The following is a 12,039-nucleotide window of genomic DNA, read 5'->3' on the forward strand; positions in this document are numbered from 1 at the left end:
CTTGTGGGGGTCGTGGCAGGGAGATTCCACGAACTTGTCCGGAGGGGTTCGAAGGAAGTCCAGGTAGTACCCCTCTCGGATGATGGCTAGGACCCACTTGTCCGAAGTTATCGCGACCCATCTGCGGTAGAATAGGGTTAGTCTGCCCCCTATAGCTTCTTCCCTTGGATGGGTCGGCTGAATCTCATTGTGGGGTGCGGCTGGGGCCTGGACCCGAGCTGGTTCCCCTCTTGCTGTGCTTGTTCCAAAAGGACTGGTTCCTGCCCGCAGGGCGGGGCGCTTGATAGTTGTTCTTGTAAGGGTTGAAGCGCTGTGAGTTTCTGCCTCTGGGGAAGGGACGCTGGTTTCTCTTCGTCTTGTCTTCCGGCAGTCGAGGTAATGGGGAGTCGCCCCATTTGTTGGCCAGTTTTTCCAGTTCGCTGCCAAAGAGGAGGGATCCTTTGAAGGGCAGTCTCGTGAGGCGTGTCTTGGAGGAGGCGTTAGCCGACCAATTTCGAAGCCAAAGTTGTCTCCTGGCTGCCACTGCGGACGACACTCCTCTGGCTGCTGTGTGCACTAGATCGGAAGCCGCGTCAGTGAGGAATGATAGTGCTGATTCCATGTCTTCTCCCGGGGTGTTGTTCCTGGCTTGAGATAAACAGGAACGTGTCACCACGGTGCAGCAGGCCACAATCTGCAGGGACATGGCTGCCACCTCAAATGATTGTTTTAGTATGGCTTCCAGGCGCCGGTCATGTGCATCCTTGAGTGCCGCTCCTCCCTCCACTGGGATGGTGGTGCGCTTAGCGACCGCTCAGATTATGGCGTCCACTCTGGGGCACGCCAGAAGTTCCTTGGTCACGGGATCCAGGGGGTACATGGCCGACAAGGCTCGACCTCCTTTGAATGAGGACTCTGGAGCATTCCATTCCAGGTCAATTAGCTGTTGTGCTGCCTGTAAGAGAGGAAAATGGCGAGACGTCTGTCGAAGGCCCTCCAGCAGGGGGTTCATTCTAGATTCCCCCGAGGTGCCTTGGCCCGGGATAGCGAGCTCCGATAGGCATTGGGATACAAGATCCAGAAGCTCATCCTTTGTGAAGAATCGTCTCATGGTTCTGTGTGGCTCCGTTCCCGAGGGAAGTTCCCCCTCCTCGAGGGGGCTCAACTTCCTCCTCGGAGAAATCCGTGTCCCCGTAGGTGGGGTTTCTGAGTGGAGGGAGCCTGTGCCTAGGCCTCGAGGGTCCTGGGGCATGAGGGTCTTCCGGTGGCACATATGTCTGTTCCGCCCGGGGTTCAGTTTGCATTTTGACAAAGGCGTGAATCCCCTTAAATAGCTCCACCTAAGAGATCGATGCTGGGTCTAAGTTGAGGGGCGCCGGTTCCCTGGGGGTCCCCGTCTGTGGGATGGATTCACTGGGGCCTGCTAGGTCCGGGGTGCCCCCTGAGGAGCTAGAACTGGGCCCTGGGTGGGGCTGGCCCTGACCTGGATCTCCCAGGGCCTCCTCACAGTGTGCGCATAGGGCGTCTGCTTCCTCGCTCTGTGCGGCTCTGATGTGGCATGCTGGGCAGAGGCCTTGAGCTTTTATTCCTGTTTCTGGAGGTGCCATTTCTGTGGACGCGTAAGCTCTTATGCGCTCCATTGCGTCTGATATGTGCGCGCAGATGTACGCCTAGCCGTAGATGTGCGCGCAACTTATGCGCGTAAGGCTTTATGTGCGCCTAAAATTAAGCGCACAAGTAAGTTTGTGCACTTAGCTTAATTTGTGCGCTCGGAATGGACAGTGGGCGGCGCAGCGAACAGGGCCAAGATGGCGACCTCCTGGGAGGGTCTCCACGTGGGCAGACCCTGGAACAGCCTGGGGCCTAGCCCTGCTAGGGTGGATCAACCCGGTGGCACAGGTTCCGAGCGCCAACCTGTGCTCCTTCTCGATCTTCGGAGACCAGCTTAAAGTAGAAGATTTCCACCTTACCTTGTCTTCAGCGCTTCCCGGTTTCGCTCCGGGCGGTCTCCGGCTGTGGGGGGAGAGGGCAAATACCTTCACCGCCGCACTCGAGGGGGTGCACCCGCTGCCTCTCAGCCGTGCCCGGGATCGGGGGCTAAGTCCTCGCCGCGAATCGGCCACTGGACCGAGGCTGCCTCTACGCCACGCCCGAGGATTCAGGGGCTAGGTCCCTGCCGCGAATCTCCGAGGCACCGTGGAAATCACCTCGGGAAACTCAACTGGGGGAGGGGCCCGAGGGTATCACCGCAGGCGTGTGTGGCTCGTCTTCCGGTAGGTTTCTTCTTTAAATTTCAGGTTTTGTTCTTTAATTTTGGTCTAACGCTCTGAGAGCGTGCAGATAGTCCCTAACTGCTATGGAGACGGAAAATACTGAAGCACTGCACTTCCTGCAGGGGTATATGTACTAGGGGCTGACGTCAGATTGAAATCTGATCCGTCTCCAACTGCTAACAGGTCCTGAGTCCATCTGTCTACACGCTAGGAAAAGAGCTGGATGTTAGCACTCATAGGTGGTAACCATGTAATGGGCACATCAGGAGAATAGTGACTGCTGCCACTCTTCTTGTCCCTTCTTTAGAAGCTGCTGTTTGTAATTACCAAAGAAGTGAAGATGCCCTTCAGTTGTGCCCATGCAGCACAGACATGCTTTTATCTGTACCCTTCTCCTCTACTGCCAAACTTCAATTTCAAACTTGCCACCTTGCTGCACCAAATACTTGAACTGGTGCATTATGTTTCTTTTCTTATTAAATGTAAATCCTGCCTTAAAAAACCACCTTGTCAAGGCAGCTTTAAAAAAAAAACAAAAAAAAACTTGCTCTCCTTAATCATGGCCTTCCTGATTTAGCCATTTATATAAACAACTAAACTTTCCGTGTCTTAACTAGAGTGCATGCTCCATGGAGCAGGAACGGTCTCTTATATGCATCCGTCAAGCACTAAAGTATATCTTCTAGCACTTTATAAATAACAGTAATTATATTAGTGGACCTCTAAATGCAGATACTGCAATACCTTAGTGATGGCACTGGACAATATAAACATGCAAGTATCATGTGCTTATGCTCATTGCCCAACAAAGCCAACAGACCCAACAACCAGATCCTTTTCTGCTAGCTATTTCCCACAGGCTTTTCTTAACTTGGTCATGTGGGAATGCTACTTGTAAAAGGACTTTCATCCGGGTGTATCCTCCGTCGCAACTGAGTCCTGCATGAGAAGCATAGTCTGCACATATTAATCGATGGATTCAGTGTGTGTTACTACAGTGAGTCTTTTCTCTAAAGTCTAAACTATTTTGTTGGACACGGGTCAATAATGAAGGTTTTTCTTTACTAACATTTTTCAGACTGACCCATACTCTGTGAGGTACCTATTTTTTGTCTGAGGTCAGAGTAGCCCCCTGCCTTCTGGGAGACAAAAGCGTGGAGGGGATAAGTACCTCAATGGCTTAGGAAGGACCAGCTATGTATTTCCTTGTGTGTGTCTGTTTATTATGGTATTGTGTGTTTAAGCATCTTTTCATGTAGTCTCTATGACATGCTAATTTTTGTGTGTGTGCAATCTGTTCCAGTTTAATATAGTGTCTGCTCACTCCCTGTCCCTTTCCCTTGTTGCCTGTATGTGTTGTGGTGTTTTCTTTTTCTGCTTTGGACAGTCCTTTGTTGCATGCAGTGAAAAGGCACGTGCTGTTTCTGTGTTTCCCAGAGTGTCTTGTAGGGGTTTTTTTCTTTTTTGGTTATAAGAACATACCATACTGGATCAGACCAAGGGTCCATCAGCCCAGCATCCTGTCTCCACCAGTGGCCAATCCAGGTCATAAGAACCTGGCAAGTACCCAAAAACTAAGTCTATCCCATTTTACTGTTGCTAGTAATAGCAGTGGCTATTTTCTAAGTCAACTTAATTAATAGCAGGTAATGGACTTCTCCAAGAATTTATCCAATCCTTTTTTAAACACAGCTACACTAACTGCACTAACCACATCCCCTGGCAAAAGACTCCAGAATTTAATTGTGTGTTGAGTGAAAAAGAACTTTTTAAATGTTTTTAAATTTAATTTTTTAAATTTAAACTTTATTTTACATTTTTTTATATTTTAATTTTAATTTTTAAATTTTGAAAATGTAAACTTTTTAAATATTTTAAATGTGCCACATGCTAACTTCATGGAGTGCTCCCTAGTCCTTCTATTATCTGAAAGAGTAAATAACAGATTCACATTTACCTGTTCTAGACCTCTCATGATTTTAAACACCTCTATCATATTCCCCTTCAGCCGTCTCTTCTCCAAGCTGAACAGACCTAACCTCTTTAGTCTTGCCTCATAGGTGAGCTGTTCCATCCCCTTTATCATTTTGGTTGCCTTTCTCTGTACCTTCTCCATTGCAACTATATCTTTTTTGAGATGCGGCAACCAGAATTGTACACAGTATTCAAGGTGAGGTCTCACCATGGAGTGATACAGAGGCATAACATTTTCCATTTTATTCTTAATAATTCCCAACATTCTGTTTGCTTTTTTGACTGCCGCAGCACACTGAATCGACGATTTCAATGTGTTATCTACCTTGACACCTAAATCTCTTTCTTGGGTGGTAGCTCCTAATATGGAACCTAACATTGTGTAACTATAGCAAGGGTTATTTTTCCCTATATGCATCACCTTGCACTTATCCACATTAAATTTCATCTGCCATTTGGATGCCCAATTTTCCAGTCTCAAGATCTTCCTGTAATTTATCACAATCCGCTTGTGATTTAACTACTCTGAATAATTTTGTATCATCTGCAAATTTGATTACCTCACTCATCGTATTCCTTTCCAGATCATTTATAAATATATTGAAAAGCACAGGACCCAAAAAGGATCTCTGAGGTACGCCACTACCCTCCACTGAGAAAATGGTCCACTTAATCCTACTGTTTCTTGTCTTTTAGCCAGTTTGTAATCCACAAAAGGACATCGCCACGAATCCCATGACTTTTTACTTTTCCTAGAAGCCTCTCATGAGGAACTTTGTCAAACGCCTTCTGAAAATCCAAATACACTACATCTACCACTTCACCTCTATCTACATGTTTATTAACGCCTTCAAAAAAGTGAAGCAGATTTGTGAGGCAAAACTTGTCTTGCGTAAAGCCATGCTGACTTTGTTCCATTAAACCATGTCTTTCTATATGTTCTGTGATTTTGATATTTAGAACACTTTCCACAATTTTTCCTGGCACCAAAGTCAGGCTAACCAGTCTGAAGTTTCCCGGATTGCTCCTTGGAGCCCTTTTTAAATACTGGGGTTACATTAGCCACCCTCCAGTCTTCAGGTACAATGGATGATTTTAATGATAGGTTACAAATTTTTACTAATAGATCATTTTTTAGTTCCTTCAGAACCCTGGGGTATATATCATCTGGTCCAGGTGATTTACTACTCTTCAGTTTGTCAATCAGGCCTACCACATCTTCTAGGTTCACAGTGATTTGGTTCAGTCCATCTCAATCATTACCCATGAAAACCTTCTCTGGAACAGGCATCTCCCTAACATCCTCTTCAGTAAACACCAAAGCAAAGAAATAGTTTAATCTTTCCGTGATGGCCTTATCTTCTCTAAATGCCCCTTTAACCCCTTGATCATCTAACGGTCCAACTGACTCCCTCACAGGCTTTCTGCTTCGGATATATTTAAAAAAAGATTTTACTGGAGTTTTTGCCTCTACGGCCAACTTCTTTTCAAATTCTCTTTTAGCCTGTCTTATCAATGTCTTACATTTAACCTGCCAACACTTATGCTTTATCCTATTTTCTTCTGTTGGACCCTTCTTCCAATTTTTGAATGAAGATCCTTTGGCTAAAATAGCCTCTTTCACATCACCTTTTAACCATGCTGGTAATCGTTTTGCCTTCCGTCCACCTTTAATGTGTGGAATACATCTGAACCTTGCTTCTAGGATGTTTTTTTGTTTTTTTTTTAAACAATGTCCACGCCTCTTGCACACTTTTTATCTTTGTAGCTGCTCCTTTCAGTTTTTTTTCGAACTATTTTTCTCAATTTATCAAAAAGTTTCTTTTGAAAGTTTAGCACGAGAGCCGTGGATTTGGTTACTGTCCCCCTTCCAGTCATGAATTCAAATTTGACTGTTACCTCTCTCACAAAATCCTGTGCTCTACTGAAAATTAGATCTAAAATTGCTCCCTCTCTTATCTGTTCCTGAACCAATTGCTCCATAAAACTGTCATTTATTCCATCCAGGAACTTTATCTCCCTAGCATATGCCGATGATACATTTACCCAGTCAATATTGGGGTAATTGAAATCTCCTATTACTGCACTACCAATTTGGTTAGCTTCCTTAATTTCTCTTAGCATTTCACTGTCCTTCTCACCATTTTGGCCAGGTGGACAAACACTAACTTCTGTTTATTCACTGCCTGACTATTAAAAGCACAAACACACTAAATAATATACCCCGTTTACTTCGCCCAAATACTTAAAAAAAAATTCCCAAGCAAAACTTACTGATTCCTTTCAGCCACCAGCCAGGTGATCCTCTCCTCTCAGTGCTACATCTGTCTCTTGTGCATCTCTCTTTTCCATTCTTTGCTCATATTTCTTAATGGAACTGTTAAGTTTTTGTATACAGTCTCTCCAAATAACTAGTAGATGCATTCTATGGAGGTTTGCTCTGGTGTTATCATCTAAAGTGTAAGGGTATGTAGTTCCTTTTTTTCTGCTTTGAACCTGTTGCTTTTTGATTGGCCTGTGATACATTTTTCTTTCAGCTTCACCCAGGTATGCTTTACGCTTTACCTCTAGAAGAAGTAGAAAGTGGCATTCCTCTCTTCCAGTCCCACCCAGAGGTGCTGAAAGCCTAGCATCCTGCTTCCTGTGTGCTCCCCAGAAAAGGGGAAATAATTGGTCTGTGGTTTGCTTATTTGAGGGTTTTTTTTTTTTTAATTGTTTTAATTTATGAGTTTTGTATTATCAGTATTGTTTTATGTTGTTTTGACTTTTATTGGAAGTTATGATTGTTTTTATTGTACTGTCCTTTGGGTAACATACTTCATTAAGCAGGACACTGAGTTTTAATAAATGAAAAAAATGAAGTATTAAATAAAATGTGTTTTGTCTGTGATATAAAAATTCTATTTTGCTTACATTTGATATCGTTTGTGTTTGTTTCCTGCTAACCTATACTGAAACTCTGCTACCTTTCCCTAACTAGGAGGTTACTAGCTAATATATGAATTATGTGCGCATTAGAGAGTCTACACATACCCAAGCCTGAGGTGCCTACAGACTATTCATCTGGAACAGCAGCTCCCGAGGCCTTAAAGTTCAGCAGATGCTGTTTATAAAGCCGCGGCAGTTTTCTCCCTTCAGGGGGGCGGGTATCGTTCCGGATTAGAGTCTCCTCGCCCATGTACTCGCGCTCTCTCCTGAAGCATTAAAAGTCAAACTGAGCGACCGGCACAAGTTTCCTAACTAGCCAGCTTCATTTTCTGGACTCAGACGTTCACCTTTTAGTGAAGACGATCCCAAGGCATTGTAACTATTTCCTTCATGAATGTGCCCGTTCTAGGCCACCTGGAAGGGAGCGCTCAGCGCTGCAGTCTCCCCTGCGCTCCGTCCCGCCTCATCCCTCTCACGGCAGAGCCCGGGCTGAAAGCAAGAAACGAGAAAAGGGGGGGGGGGGGAGGGAACCGGGAAAAGTAAGTGAGGAGAGCCGGGAAGGAGCGCGCGTGACTCCCCCCCAACCAACCGCCACCCCCCACACGAAAGACAACTCTCCCCCCCCCGAAGTAGCGCCAAAGGCTTTCTGGGTTGAAAACTGTGGCCAAAACAAAACAGAAGTTAAAAGCTAAAATTTGGGTCAAAAGTAAATAAAAAGAGTCTCCCTCGTACAGTAACAAAGCTGCGCTGGGGGAGCAGGAGTCCGCGGGAACCTGTACCGGGGTCGTAAAAGGTTTCACCGTTGCCACATCCAGGGCTCGCTCGCTCCCTCTCTCCGCCGCCCCCCGTGCCGGGGGGAGAGGCGCTCACCTTACACCTCCCGTGGAGGGGGTTATTGTGTTCCTGAGGAGGAGGAGGCGGCGGCGCTTCCAGCTTCGCCCGGGCCTCCCTCTAGGACACGGCGCGGCTCCCCCTAACAACCGGAGCGGAGCTGACCCGACCCGAGGCAGCGGCCGACGTTCCCCCAACCAGGGCAGGCTCCGGCTCCGGCTCCGGCTCCTCCCCGCGCCGGATTTTCCCTCCCCCTCCCTTGCCAGATGTGTGCGCGTGCCCCGGAGCTGGCCAGACCTTCCCGAAGTAAAAGCCGACAGCAGCGATCCCTCTTCCTCCTTTCCCTGTCCTTGGCGCGCGTCCCTCTATCGGAGAAATACATCTCACTCGCCCTGTGGATTTTTGTTTCGTCGCCAGCAGGACCTGGGCGGAGCCGCAGCTGACGGGGAAGGGCTTCGAGCTCGGTTTTCGCAAGCGGTTGATTCTGTGACCCGGGCTCTGCCCTCTCCCTGGAGCGGTTTTCCCCTTCACTCCCCCCCCCTTCCCTTAGTTTCTAACTTTTCGTATGTAAGGAGTAACAATCAACAAACGAGTTGTGAGCGATACCTTCTTAATAAACGATCTCGGTCACTGTTGTTTCAGAGGTATCGTCACCTAACCGCTTGTTCCTTATCCCTTATTGCTACATAGTCAAGTGGACTAAGAGGGCAACCAGAATAATTTTTATTAAAGTAGTGTGGCTGCTGTGCTATTTCACCTGGATACCCAGAATTAGAGGTAAACCACAGAAAACAGAGGGTAATTTTCAATAAACCAGGTACCTACATAAATGACTAAAAATTGCTCACCCTTTCCAGAGGTAAAAATACACACAGGGATGAACAATGCACGTGCTTTAACTTGTGGAAAAAGTATGCGGGGTTAGGGTAGCAGTGCAGATTTGTATTTTCAAAACGGCATGTGTTGTTGAGAAGGGAATGTGTACCCACAGAAAAAAATATGTGCAAATCCCATGTACAGACTCAGAAGTAAAGAGATCCTGGATTCCTTTCAAAGAGGCCGATGCAATGTCGTGCTTAGGCTAGCTCACAGCTTAGCCTAGTAGTATCCTTGCAGTACTAAGCAGGAGGAACCACAGAATGCAGCATCATGGGAAAAAAAAGTCTTTTGATGGCGGCCAACTTAGAGAAACAGGCACTCAATTTACCAGTGTCCATTTTTTTAGCCTGTGGCTGTGTGCACAGCCAGGTCTCCTGGGCATCCGACGCCAAGGATGCTCTAGGGATGCACAATTGATTCCTAGCATGTCCTTTTTAGCACAGCACCTCATTACTATACTGCATCTGGTTCCCAGGAGATAAGGCTGTGCATGCGTTAAAAAAACGGAAGCCCAGTTTGGATGCACGTTTTTATGTGCAGCTTATTGCATTGGCCCCAAAGTATGCTTCTCTGGCTCCCTTTTAGTGAACACTGAACAGAAGTAATTGTTTTAGCATTGCTGCTTTTCCTCATCTCTCTGCCCATTTTTCCCTCTTCTGTTCTCAAGCTTACAATTCTACCTTTGGCCTTCTTTCTTTCGCTAATATATCTGAAAAAGTCTTGTCATCTTGCTTTATCTTGTTAGCTGTTTTCTTCCACAAGCCTGACTTCTTTTCCTGCCTTTCCATTTTACCAGATATTTTTCCCTGTATTGTTGTTTTCCAGATTGTTTGTGCGTTTTGAATGCTAATCTTTTTGTCCTTACTTTTTCAACCACCTCTTTGGTAGACCTTACTGGTTTCCCTTTTTTTCTTATTTTTATTTACTTTCTTGACATAAAGATCTGTTGCCCTTGCTTTAGTTCCTTTTAGTTTAGTGCACTATTCTTACCCTTCACCTACTTCTTCCCACTCTGCCAATGCCTCATTAAGATAATTGCCCATTTTACCAAAGTCCATATTTTGGAAATTCAGGACTTTGAGCTTTGGGAAGTTTCTCTTCATCTTGGCCATTACATCAAACCAGGCTGCCTGATGATCCCCGGTGCTGAGGTGGGGCACCTACTCAGACATCATTTATTTATTTATTTATTTGTTGAGTTTTATATACCGTTGTTCGGTAAAGCCATCACAACGGTTTACAAGGATCAAACATTAAAGCTAATTTGACATTTGCTAATCAACGAAATAATGGGAGGGTTCAAGGGATGGGGGAAAGAAGCTTCATAATAAAGCTATCATAATGGATTACAAACATGTGACGGTTCAAGCATATTAAGATGATAGGTAACAGCGAGAGGCAACTGTTTGTAGAGATTTTAACTAGATCTAGCACTACGGATTGCACGAAGGGGTGCACAAAGAGGAGTACCCCTTTGTTGCGCCCCTTTGGCGTACGACGCATGGCGCATGATGCTTGATGGCACGGCGCCGTTTAACGGTCCGGTGCTGAGTCTGATGTCGTCGGGGGGGGGGGGGGGGGCGGGTCTCCCCATCGGGGCTCTCTCATCGACATTTCTTCGCAGTGTTTGCTGACATTTTTTCCCATTTTTTTCATTTTCTTGAGGTGTTGCAGGGTGCCTATTGATGGTGGGTGGCCCCTCTCAGCATGGACGCCTGATGGTATGACACCGTTTAACGGTCTGGTGCTGAGTCTGATGACGTCGGGGAGGCGGGTCTCCCCATCGGGGCTCTCTCATCGGCATTTCTTCGCTGACATTTTTTCCCATTTTTTTCATTAGAAACACTATCTCCATTTGTAAGTACCAGGTCCAGTATAGCTCCTTCCCTCACAGACAAATGTTAGAAGAGAGTGGAAAAGGACCATTCTTGGATGTCAAGGGTACATAATGAGAATGGGGTAGATACCACACCATTTACAGAAGAACTTCCAACCACATCTAGACGTTGCCTGTTCATATATCCTATGAACTCCAGAAAGAAGCTCTCTTTGGCACAATACCAAGTATTCAGAAGGCGATTAGCAATAAATCTGAGATCAGAGTCACCTTGATTTATGAGTGAGGTTCATTCCTGTCAAGGTATGCATTACAAGAACTCATTTGAAGACAATATCCCAAAAGTATTTGGAAGGAGTTAGCAAATCTGAAGGTAGACAAAGCCATGGAGATGGATGGAATGCATCTAAGGATATTAAGGGAGACCTGAAAGGTTCAGCCAAGTCCGCTGAAGAGATCTTTGACAATAAGGGTGGACCCATGTGACTGGAGAAGAAATGATGTCTCTCTTCATAAAAGCCTCTTCATAAAAGTGGTAACAAAGAGGAAGTTGGGAATGATAGGCTAGTTAGTCTGTCCTTGTTGTGGGAAAATTAATGGAAACTTTATTGAAAGAAAGGATAAAGGAGTATCTACAAGGCAGTGGTTTGCAGGATGCAAGTCAGCATAGTTTTTATTAGAGAGAGATCATTTCAAATTAATTTGATTGATTTTCTTTTTGATTGGGTGACCAGAGAATTAGATCAAGGACGTATGCTTGATGTGGTTTACTTGAATTTCAGCAAGGTACACACTGCAGTAAGGAAGCCTTCGCATGGTTATAGGAAGAGGCCTTTCTTCTACGTGTTGCATGTGCCGGTCGCGGCCGGCCCACAGCCAGGCCCCCTTGCCCTCTTCAGCCTGCACCAGCGTCTGGCTTCACTTCTCTTGCGGCTGTGGGCCGCTGTCTCCAACCTCGGGCCGTCCCTGGTGCTCTTGTCTCCACGGTAGACTCCTGTGCTCTGCGGCTGGCCTCTTTGTGTAGTCTGCGAAGAGATGCTGCTGTCCCGCGCCTCGCTCCTCCCTAGGCGCGCGCACGTGCATTTCTGTTCCTTTTAAAGGGGCCGCGGCGGGAATCCAACCCGCGGCCCCGGATGATGACGTCACTGGGCTCCAGTATATAAGGCTGGGCTCAGCTCCTGTTAGTCACCTTTGCAACAGGTCGCCACGTTGGACGTGTATTTCGTTGCCTCCTCGGTGATTTCCTCTTGTTCCTGGTGCTTGTTCCCTTCGTGTTCCTGACTCTGGGTTCATCTTCTCCTGGTTCCTATGCTTTGTTCTACTCAACTATAATTATGG

General features: G+C 46.3%; 1 protein-coding gene across 5 annotated transcripts in view; it reads right to left on the minus strand.

The window, feature by feature from the left end:
- Positions 1–8,430, minus strand: part of PHETA2 (PH domain containing endocytic trafficking adaptor 2) — a 45,868-nt gene extending 37,438 nt beyond the window's left edge. Inside the window, exons 1-2 of one of the 5 annotated variants that reach the window (XM_029590424.1) lie at positions 8,283–8,430; positions 7,502–7,643 (exon numbers count right to left, since the gene is read on the minus strand). The gene's annotated coding sequence lies outside the window, so the exon portion shown is untranslated. The other 4 variants (XM_029590423.1, XM_029590426.1, XM_029590422.1 and 1 more) reach the window with 4 other exon arrangements.
- Positions 8,431–12,039: the final 3,609 nt, after the last annotated feature.

This window comes from Rhinatrema bivittatum, chromosome 2 (assembly GCF_901001135.1).
Source record: "Rhinatrema bivittatum chromosome 2, aRhiBiv1.1, whole genome shotgun sequence".
NCBI classification, from domain to species: Eukaryota; Metazoa; Chordata; class Amphibia; order Gymnophiona; family Rhinatrematidae; genus Rhinatrema; species Rhinatrema bivittatum.